Source organism: Colobus angolensis, unplaced genomic scaffold (assembly GCF_000951035.1).
Source record: "Colobus angolensis palliatus isolate OR3802 unplaced genomic scaffold, Cang.pa_1.0 Scaffold67, whole genome shotgun sequence".
Taxonomy (NCBI): domain Eukaryota; kingdom Metazoa; phylum Chordata; class Mammalia; order Primates; family Cercopithecidae; genus Colobus; species Colobus angolensis.
The window spans coordinates 1,177,134-1,187,595 of NW_012120376.1; the positions used below are offsets into that span (position 1 = coordinate 1,177,134).

Consider the following 10,462-nt stretch of genomic DNA (forward strand, 5'->3'; position numbering starts at 1 on the left):
ACTTGGACTCGGGAAGGGAAACATCACACACCAGGGCCTATCATGGGGAGGGGGGAGGGGGGAGGGATTGCATTGGGAGTTATACCTGATGTAAATGACGAGTTGATGGGTGCTGACGAGTTGATGGGTGCAGCACACCAATATGGCACAAGTATACATATGTAACAAACCTGCACGTTATGCACATGTACCCTAGAACTTAAAGTATAATAAGAATAAAAAAATAAATAAATAAAAGCAGTGAGAAAAAAGAAGCAAATAACAAATAAAGGAGCTCATATTCCTCTAGCAGCAGATTTCTTAGTGGAAACCAACTTGCCAGAAGGAAGTTGGATGACATTCGATCAAGGGAAAAAATTGTCCAACAAGAATACTGTACCTAACAAAGCTTTCCTTCGACATAAAGCAGAGATAAAGTCTTCCCAGACAACTAAAAGCTGAGGAAATTATTCATTGCTAGACCTGTCTTACAAGAAATGCTGAAGGGAGTTCTTCAATCTGAAGGAAAAGGATACTAACATGCAAAAAGAAAACATGTGGGCTAGGCGCGGTGGCTCATGTCTGTAATCCCAACACTTTGGGAGGCTGAGGCGGGCGGATCACGAGGTCAGGAGATCTAGACCATCCTGGCTAACATGGTGAAACCCCATCTCTACTAAAAATACAAAAAATTAGCCGGGCGTGGTGGCAGGTACCTGTAGTACCAGCTACTGGGGAGGCTGAGGCAGGAGAATGGCATGAACCTGGGAGACGGAGCTTGCAGTGAGCCGAGATCACGCCATTGCACTCCAGCCTGGGTGACAGAGCGAGACTCTGGCTCAAAAAAGACAAAAGAAAACATTTGAAGGCATAAACTCACAGGTAAAGTAAATATATACATAAATTCAGAATATTCTAGTACTGTGATTATGGTATACAATCCTTCATATCTCTAGTATGGACTAAAAGACGAATCTATCAAAAATAATAATAACTGCAGAAATCTGTTAAAATATAGGAAGTATAAAAAGACGTGAATTGAGACAACAAAAAGTCAAAATGTAGGAGTGAGGAAATTAAGTTAAAGTGTACAGATTTTAGGTTTTCCTTCATTTGTTTTTTTCAATTTTCTTTGTGATAGAAGTTGTCATCTATTTAAAATAACTTGCCATGTCTATAAGACATTTTTTTGGAAAGGCTTATGGTAACAACAAAGCAAAAGTCTATAATAGGCCGGGTGCAGTGCCAGGAACCCGTAGTCCCAGCTACTCAGGGGGCTAAGGTGGAAGGATCTCTGGAGCCCAGGAGTCTAGCCTGGGCAACACAATGAGACCCCATCTCTAAAAAACAAAAACAAACAAGGAAACCTTCCTCCAAAATCCTAAAATAGATCCACTAAAAATAAAAAGCAACAAATTTAAACATATTACCATTACATGAGAAACTCATTTAACCACTGAGGAAGACAGTAACAAAGGAATAAAGGAAGAAAGGAGTTACAAAACAACCAGGGGCAATGTCCCAGTGTCCGTCTGCCATGCTGTGGTGGGTTGCTCCCTGTCTGTTCAGCAGAGTCTAGACACCACCTAGTCTTCATGTATAGCTGACCCCAGGCTGAGATGAAGCAGGAAGCTGGGAGGCTGAGCCAGTGGCAGGCGGCACACTAGGCCACCCAGGATAAGAACTCAGCACCCATCTTAAACGTGACTTATCTTCTGGAAGCTTTGGAGTGCATGGCCTACCAAGCATTCAGCACTTTCCTCACAGGACAGAGATGCTGAGGCCCCCCTTGTTGTCTGTTGAGGCATTGGGGCAGATTGTGGATGAAGGGGGGCCACAGTTCAGTATGCCACTGCCTGAGCATGGTGTGAGCTACTGCCCCCAAGCCACTCTCACTCCTTCCTGGATGATTTACTGTCAGGGAGTGTCTCCCCCTCAGCAAGAGATGATGATTTTCAGTGGGCCCCAGATAATGCCTGTAGGAGAACCCAGTACTCCAAAGGTGGCCAGGCCCTTCAGGCTACCAGTCTCAGCTTCCACTGGAATTCCAATGATGTCCCACATTGGGGACCCTACAATGCCTTACCCTGGCCTCTTGACAGTACCTTCCGATGAAACATTGTTGGCCTCGACCATGCCTTCCACTGAGGCCCAGGCTATGCTCCCCTCCATGGCTCAGATGTTGCCCCCACAAGATGCCCATGATCTTGGGATGCCCCCCAGCTGAGTCCCAGTCACTGCTGGTTTTAGGATCTCAGGACTCTCTTGTAAGTCAGCCAGACTCCTAAGAAGGCCCATTCCTACCGGAGCAGCCCAGACCTGTTCCACAGACAGCAGAGCAGAACTCCAGGCCTCAGGAAAGACTGGTAGAGGGGGCTCCTCAGAGGCAAGGCCTTACTGCTGCAACTATGAGAACTGAGGGAAAGCTTATACCAAACGCTACCACCTAGTTAGCCACCAGTGCAAGCACATGGGTAAGAGGCCCTATTTGTGCAACAGGAAAGGTGTTCATGGTCTTTCTTCCGTTCTAATGAGCTTAGACGACATACGTGGGTACACAACAGACATCGACCATATAAATGTGATCAATGCAGCCGAGAATTCATGAGGTCTGACCATCTCAAGCAACACCAGAAGACTCATCGGCCAGGACCCTCAGACCCACAGGCCAACAATGGAGAGTAGGACGGTCCTCCTGCTCCCGGTCCTTAGGTGAATGAAGAAGGAAGAGGACTCTAGGCAGAGAACACTGGACCTGGCAACTGCTCAGAGGAGAGGCAGTCTTCAAGTTCTATATTCATTCAGCGAATGTTTTTTGAGCCTACAATACTGAGAGCACCAAGGCTGTGGGGACCCATGGCGAGGAGCATGGAGATAACTAAATAATGTGTCAGGGAAGAAAGACTTCTCAAGGAGGTGCCTCAGTCATACCTGAAGAACTCATGATGGCTAGCTGCACCTCCCATTTCTTGGACATATACCATTGGACATGTCTCTATCTTCTGAAAACTATGGCACAGACAGTAAGGATTCAGAGGTGCATGAAGGCACCCTGCCTCTGTAGAGAAGAAAGATCATAGACAAAATTTCTGAATGTGCCTGGTACTGCCAAGGAGAGAAGCTGGTCCTCTACAGGCTCAAGCTTATCTGGGCCTCTAGAGAAGCCCTACAGTCTTGGCTGTGTCTGCCCCTGCTCTCCCACCCCCACTGTGAACCTGTCCTGCTTTGCTGCCTCAGTCTGTGTTACTAGTGGCCCCACTATTCCTGGGATGGACCATCCAGGTGCCCTCCATCCAAGCCTCCAAGTGATGGGAGTGGACATGATTAAAAGAACAGGAGCAGAAGGGGCTCATTTATAACACATTCACCAGCCCCACGGATTGAGGTCTTGGGTACTCAAAGTCTCTTTCATTTCTACCAGGGCACCAGATCCCTTCCATGGAGCAGGCCACCTTGGATTCACTGGGCCAGGGCTGGTCTCTGTTCCCCAGCCCACGTGGCTCACATACAGCATCGTGGGTAGGGTCAGCAGACCAGATTGCTATTAGGTAAGATGAGAGGTCTGGTTGATGATCTAACACTTTCACCAAGAAATGGACATGGAGAGGATCAGAATGATCAAGGGTGTATGAAGTGCATTCCAACGGAGGGCAAAACAGGCTCCTGCTCTTGTGGAGGTCACAATCTAGTGGAGGAGGGATGTTACTAGAAATGCATAAAGTGGGCTGAACACAGTGGCTTACACCTGTAATCCTAGTATTTTGGAAGGCTGAGATGGGCAGATCACTTGAGGTTAGAAGTTAGAGAGCAGCCTGGCCAACAGGATGAAACCCCATCTCTACAAAAAGTACAAAAATTAGCCGGGCATGGTGGCACACACCTGTAGTCCCAATTACTCAGGAGGCTGAGGGAGGATAATCACTTGAACGTGGAAGGCGGAGGTTGCAGTGAGTCAAGATGGCATGACTGCACTCCAGCCTGAGTGACAGAATGAGGCTCTATCTTAAAAAAAAAAAAGGAATGCACAAAGTGCTGGGAGGACAAATAGTGGGGACTTGCAATTGAGTAAGGGAGTTAGAAAGGCATTTCTTGGAAGTTGTGGTTTGAAGTCACATTTAAGGAAAACTAGGAGTTAACAGCAGATAAAAGGAGGTGGGGTGGTGATTGGAGGAGAAATAAGTCTATCCTTTATCCAGAGATGGGCCTGTGCTAGCCAGTGGCTAAGCCTTTCCTAGTATCACCCAAGATTGGACAGTGGGTGGATAAGACATGTGGACTCAGCTGGGTGTGGTGGCTCATGCCTGTAATCTCAGCACTTTGGGAGGCTGAGGCAGGTGGATTACCTGAGGTCAGGAGTTCAAGACCAGCCTGGCCAACATGGTGAAACCACATCTCTACTAAAAATACAAAAATTAGCCAGGCATGATGGTGGGTGCCTGTAGTCCCAGCTACTCGGGAAGCTGAGATGGGAGAATTGCTTGAACCTGGGAGACAAAGGTTGCAGTGAGCTGAGATTGTGACATTGCACTCCAGCCTGGGTGACTGAGCAAGACTCCATCTCAAAACAAACAAAGACATGTGGATTCTCTATTAGATTTTGAATCCTGCTTCTGCCATTTCCTGGCTATAAGTTGTCTTGGGAAATTTACTTGTCACTCTTGCTTCTGATAGTAAAGGGGATGGTGAGATAGATTTGAGATGGACAGGTAAGGCTGAAAGTGTTTTCCTTGGCTGCAATGTGGAGATTAGATTAGAGTGAGGGTGTAAGGGAGAGAAAGGGACATATCAGTATTTCAGGTGAGAGTCAAGGTGGCTTTGGCCAGGGTGTGAGAGTAGAGGTAGGGAGAAGTAAGAAAGTAACAGTTAACTGGATTTTTGGTAGGTGAGGGAGAGGTCAAGGGTGACTTCCAGGTTTCTGGTTTGTGTTATAAGTAACACAGAAGAAGAATGATGAACTTCATCAATTTTCCACTTATTGTGAGGTCTATCACACCTGCAAAAAATATTTTGTATATATCCAATTTAATAATAAATGCACTCACATTGGGAAGGTCAAAAAGAAGGAAAAAAGAAAAATAATACAAATACTTATTTACCCCTAAGATCAGGCCTGTAATCTTTGAGGTGCCAAGGTGGAGGATAACTTGAGGCCAGGAGTTTGAGACCAGCAAGACCTTGTCTCTATAAAAAAAAAAAATTAAAAGAAAAAGAAGGAAAAATAATTTACTAATACATTTAAAGTTTTGAGTTCCCCATCCTTTTCTGCAGAGGTAACCCCTATACTGAATTTTGATTAATCTTGCCTTAGCTATTTATTGTTTTTACCACATAATGTATCTGATCTTAAATATAGTGATTGGTTTTGTTTGGTTTTGAACTTACATTTATTCTGTTTGTGATTCATTGAACTTTATCAATCTAAATGTTTATAATCTTAATAAAATTTGGAAAATTTTGTTTAAAAAAGCAAAAAAAAGTAACAAAATGGCAGTAGTAAGTCTTTACCTATCAATAATAACATTGAATGTAAATGGACTCAATTCTCCAATTAAAAGACAGTGACTGGGCCAGGCACGGTGGCTCAAGCCTGTAATCCCAGCACTTTGGGAGGCCGAGACGGGCGGATCACGAGGTCAGGAGATCGAGACCATCCTGGCTAACATGGTGAAACCCCGTCTCTACTAAAAAAATACAAAAAAACTAGCCGGGCGAGGTGGCAGGCGCCTGTAGTCCCAGCTACTCGGGAGGCTGAGGCAGGAGAATGGCGTGAACCTGGGAGGTGGAACTTGCAGTGAGCTGAGATCCGGCCACTGCACTCCAGCCTGGGCGACACAGGGAGATTCCCTCCAAAAAAAAAAAAAAAAAGGGAAAAAAAAAAAAAAAAAAAAAAGACTGTGACTGAATGGATAGAAATCAAAACCTAATTATATGCTGCCTACATGGAACTCACTTTACCAAAAAGACATAGAAAGTGAAGAAATGGAAAAAGATATTTCACACAAATGGAAAACCAAAAAGAGTACAAGTAGCTATATTTATATCAGATAAAATAAACTTCAAGTTAAAGATTGTAAAAAGAGACAATGTCATTATATAATAATAAAGAGGCCAAGCGTATATAATAATCGTGAATATATATACACCCAACACTGGAGAAAACAATACAAAACAAATGTTATAGAATATATAAAGCAAACATATAAATATATAAAGCAAATATATAAACATTAATAAATATAAAGGGAGAGATGGACTGCAATACAGTAATAGTAGGGGACTTCAACACCCAACTCTTAGTACTAGATCATCCAGACCAAAAATAAAGAAAGAAACATCAGCGTTAAACTACACTCTAGATCACATGGACATAAATGACATTTACAGATAGTTTTGTCCAACTGTTGCAGAATACATATTTTTCTCATTGGCATATTAAACATTCTTGGCTGGGTGTGGTAGCTCATGCCTATAATCCCAGCACTTTGGGAGGCCAAGGAAGGAGGATCATTTGAGTCCAGGAGTTCAAGACCAGCCTGTGTAACATAGTGATACCTCATCTCTATGAAAGATAAAAAAATTAGCCAGACATAGTGGTATACATTGTGGTCTCTGTTAGTTGAGAGGCTGAGGCAAGAAGACCATGTGAGCCCTAGAGGTTGAAGTTGCATTAAGTCATGATTGTGTCATTGCACTCCCACCTGGGTGACACAGTGAGATCCTGTATCAAAAACAAACAGACAAACAAAAACTAAAAACAAAACCAAAACCCAAAAACATTCTCTAGAATAGACCATACATTAGGCCACAAAACAAGTCTCAACAAATTCAAAAAAGTCTAAATCATATCAAATACCTTTTCTGACCACAATGGAATAAAACTAGAAATTAATAACAAGAGGAACTTTGAAAACTATAGAAACCATGGAAAAACAACAACATTCTCCTGAATGATCAATGGGTTGATGAAGAAATTAGAGAGAAAATTCAAAAGTTTCTTGAAACGAATGAAAATGAAAACACAACACACCCAATTCTATGGGATCTAGCAAAAACAGTACTGAGGGCAGTTTCTAGCAATAAATACATCAAAAACATAGCAAGATTTCAGATAAACAACCTAATGATGCACCACAAGGACCAGAAGAAAAGCAAGAATATGTCAAACTAAAATTAGTAGAATGAAAGAAATAACAAAGATCAGAGTACGAATAAATACAATTGAGACCAAGAAAAAGATCAATGAAAAAATTAGCTTTTTATTTTTTATTTTATTTTTTATTTTTGAGACACAGTCTCGCTGTGTCGCCTGGGCTGGAGTGCAGTGGCCGGATCTCAGCTCACTAACTGCACGCTCCGCTGCCTCCCGGGTTCACGCCATTCTCTCGCCTCAGCCTCCCAAGTAGCTGGGACTACAGGCGCCGGCCACCTCGCCCGGCTAGTTTTTTGTATTTTTTAGTAGAGATGGGGTTTCACCGTGTTAGCCAGGATGGTCTCGATCTCCTGACCTCGTGATCCACCCGTCTCGGCCTCCCAAAGTGCTGGGATTACAGGCTTGAGCCATCGTGCCCGGCCTAAAAATTAGTTTTTAAAAAAGATGAACAAAATCAACATAACCTTAGCTAGACTAAGAAAAAAAGAAGACCCAAATAAATAAAATCAGAAATGAAAAGGGGAACATAACCACATAGCCGCATAAATGCAAAGGATCATTAAAGACTATTATGAACACCTATATGCCAACAGATTGGAAAACCTGAAGGAATGGAAAAATTTCTGGACACATATAACCTACTAACATTGAACCATGAAGAAATAGAAAACCAGAACTCACCAGTAATGAATAATGAAATAAAAGCAACAATTTAAAAGTCTCCCAACAACAACAAAGACCCAGGAGACGATGTCTTCACTTCTAAATTCTACCAAACATTTAAAAAAGAACTAATACAATTTTACTTAAACTATTCCAAAAAATTGAAGAGGAAGGAATACTTCCAAATTAATTCTACAAAGCTTGAATTACCTTGATTTTAAAACTAGACAAAGACACAATACAAAAAAGAAAATACAGGCAAGTGTCCCTGATGGACACAGACATAGAAATCCTGAACAAAATACTAGCAACCAAATACAATAACACATTAAAAAGAAAATTGATAATAATTAGGTGGAATTAATCCCAGGAATACAAAAATGGTTCAACATACGCAAATCAATAAAAATATACATTACATTAACAGAATCAAAAACAAAAACCATATGATAATTTCATTAGATGATGAAAAAGTGTTTGACAATATTCAAATCACTTTATGATAAAAACCCTCAACAAACTGGTTATAAAAGAAACATACCTCAAAACCATAAAGGTCACATATGACAAACCCACAGCTAGCATTATAGTGAATGGGGAAAAATTAAAAGCCATTCTTTAAGATCTAGAATAAGACAAAGAGGCCTACTTTCACCTCTTTTATTCAAAATAGTACTAGTACTGGAAGTCTTAACAGGAGCAATTAGGCAAGAGAAAGCAACTAAAGGCATCCAAATGGGAAAGGAAGAAGTCAAATTATCCTTGTTTCCAGATGACATAGTAGTATAATTAGAAAAACCTAGACACTACCAAGAATTGTTAGAACTGATAAATGAATTCAGTAAAGTTGCAGGATGCAAAAGCAACATATAAAAACCAGTAGAATTTATATATGCCAACAGCAAACTGAAAAAGAAATAAAAAAGAATAATTCCATTTATAATAGCTATAAAGATATATAATACATAGGAGTAAATGTAACCAGAGAAGTGAAAGTTCTCTACAAGGAAAATTGTTAAGACACTGATGAAAGAAGTTGATGAGGGCAATAAATATAGAAGATACTTCATGCTTATGAATTAGAAGAGTTAATATCATTACAATGTCATTGCTACCCAAAGTTTTCTACAGATTCAACGCAATTCCTATCAAAATACCAATGACATTCTTCACAGAAAAAATTCTAAAATTTGTATGGTAGCACAAATGATCCTAGATAACCAAAAAAATCCTGAGCTTAAAGATAAAGCAGGAGATATCATACTACCTGAGTTCAAAATATGCTATAATCAGAGAGTTGCAAATGAAAACCACAGTGAGATACTATCTTACACTAGCCAGAATGGCTATTATCAAAAAGTCAAAAAATAACAGACGTTGGTGAGGCTGTAGAGAAAAGGGAATGCTTATACACTGTTGGTGGGAATGCAAATTAGTTCAGCCTCTGTGGAAAGCAGCTTGGAGATTTCTTAAAGAACTGGAAATTGAAATATCATTTGATCCAGCAATTCCATTACTAGGTATGTACACAAAGGAAAATAATTCTACCAAAAAGACAACTGCACTCATATATTTATCACAGCACTATTCACAACAGCAAAGACATGAAATCAACCCAAGCCAAAGCCAAATACTGCATGTTCTCACTTATAAGTGGGAGCTAAATATTCAGTACACATGGACACAAAGATGGGAACAATAAACATGAAGGATTCCAAGCACAGGGAGGGAGGAAAAGAGGGAAAGGGTTGAAAAACTACCTATCAGGTGCTAAGTTTACTACCTGGCCAATGATAACAAAATTAAAAATTAAAAAAATGATTTCAGAGGTAAGTGTGTGTGTGTATGTACACGTGTATATATACATGTGTATGTGTACATACAAAGTAAATACATATATTACAAAGCCAGAGTAACCAAAACAACATGGCACTCACATAAAAACATATACAAAGACCAATGGAACAGAAGAGAGAATCAAGAAATAAATCCGCACATTTACAGCCAACTCATTTTTGGAAAAGGCACCAAGAACGTACATTGGGGAAACGGCAGTCTCCTCAATAAATGATGCTGAGAAAACTACAAACGATAAGCAGAATGAAGCTTGAGCCCTCTCACCATATACACAACATCAAAATGAATTAAATACTTAAGTCTAGGATTGAGACTATGAGAATAAAACTTTGGGGAAACACTTCAGGACATTGGTCTGGGCAAAGACATTTTGGGTAAGACCTCAAAAGCACAGGCAACAAAAGCACAAATAGACAAATGTTATTATATCAAGCTAAAAAACTTCTACACAGGAAACGAAATAATACACAAAGAGAAAAGACAACTTACAGAATGGGAGGAAATACTGCTCGGTATCTATCCAACAAGGGAGTAATAACCAGAATGCATAAGAAACTCAACTCAATAGCAAGAAAACACATAATTTACTTTAAAAAGAGCAAAAGATCTGCAGAGCTGTTTCTCAAAAAAAGACAAATGCCCATCTGCCAGAGTTTGCTGCCCCTACTTGTCCCATCAGTCAGACACTTTAGTGTAGTGCATATGTAACTGTACACAGTGGGACTGCATACTTACCCTGACCAGGAAGTTCAGAGCAGGCTTTTTGGGGGATATGATTAACAATTTCCGTCTTCAGAGATGGATAAGGCTTAG

The 10,462-nt window shown here is 40.8% G+C and overlaps 1 pseudogene; it reads left to right on the plus strand.

Moving 5' to 3' along the window:
- The first annotated feature begins 1,574 nt into the window (after positions 1 to 1,574).
- On the plus strand, positions 1,575 to 2,691 carry LOC105500466 (annotated as a pseudogene).
- Positions 2,692 to 10,462: the final 7,771 nt, after the last annotated feature.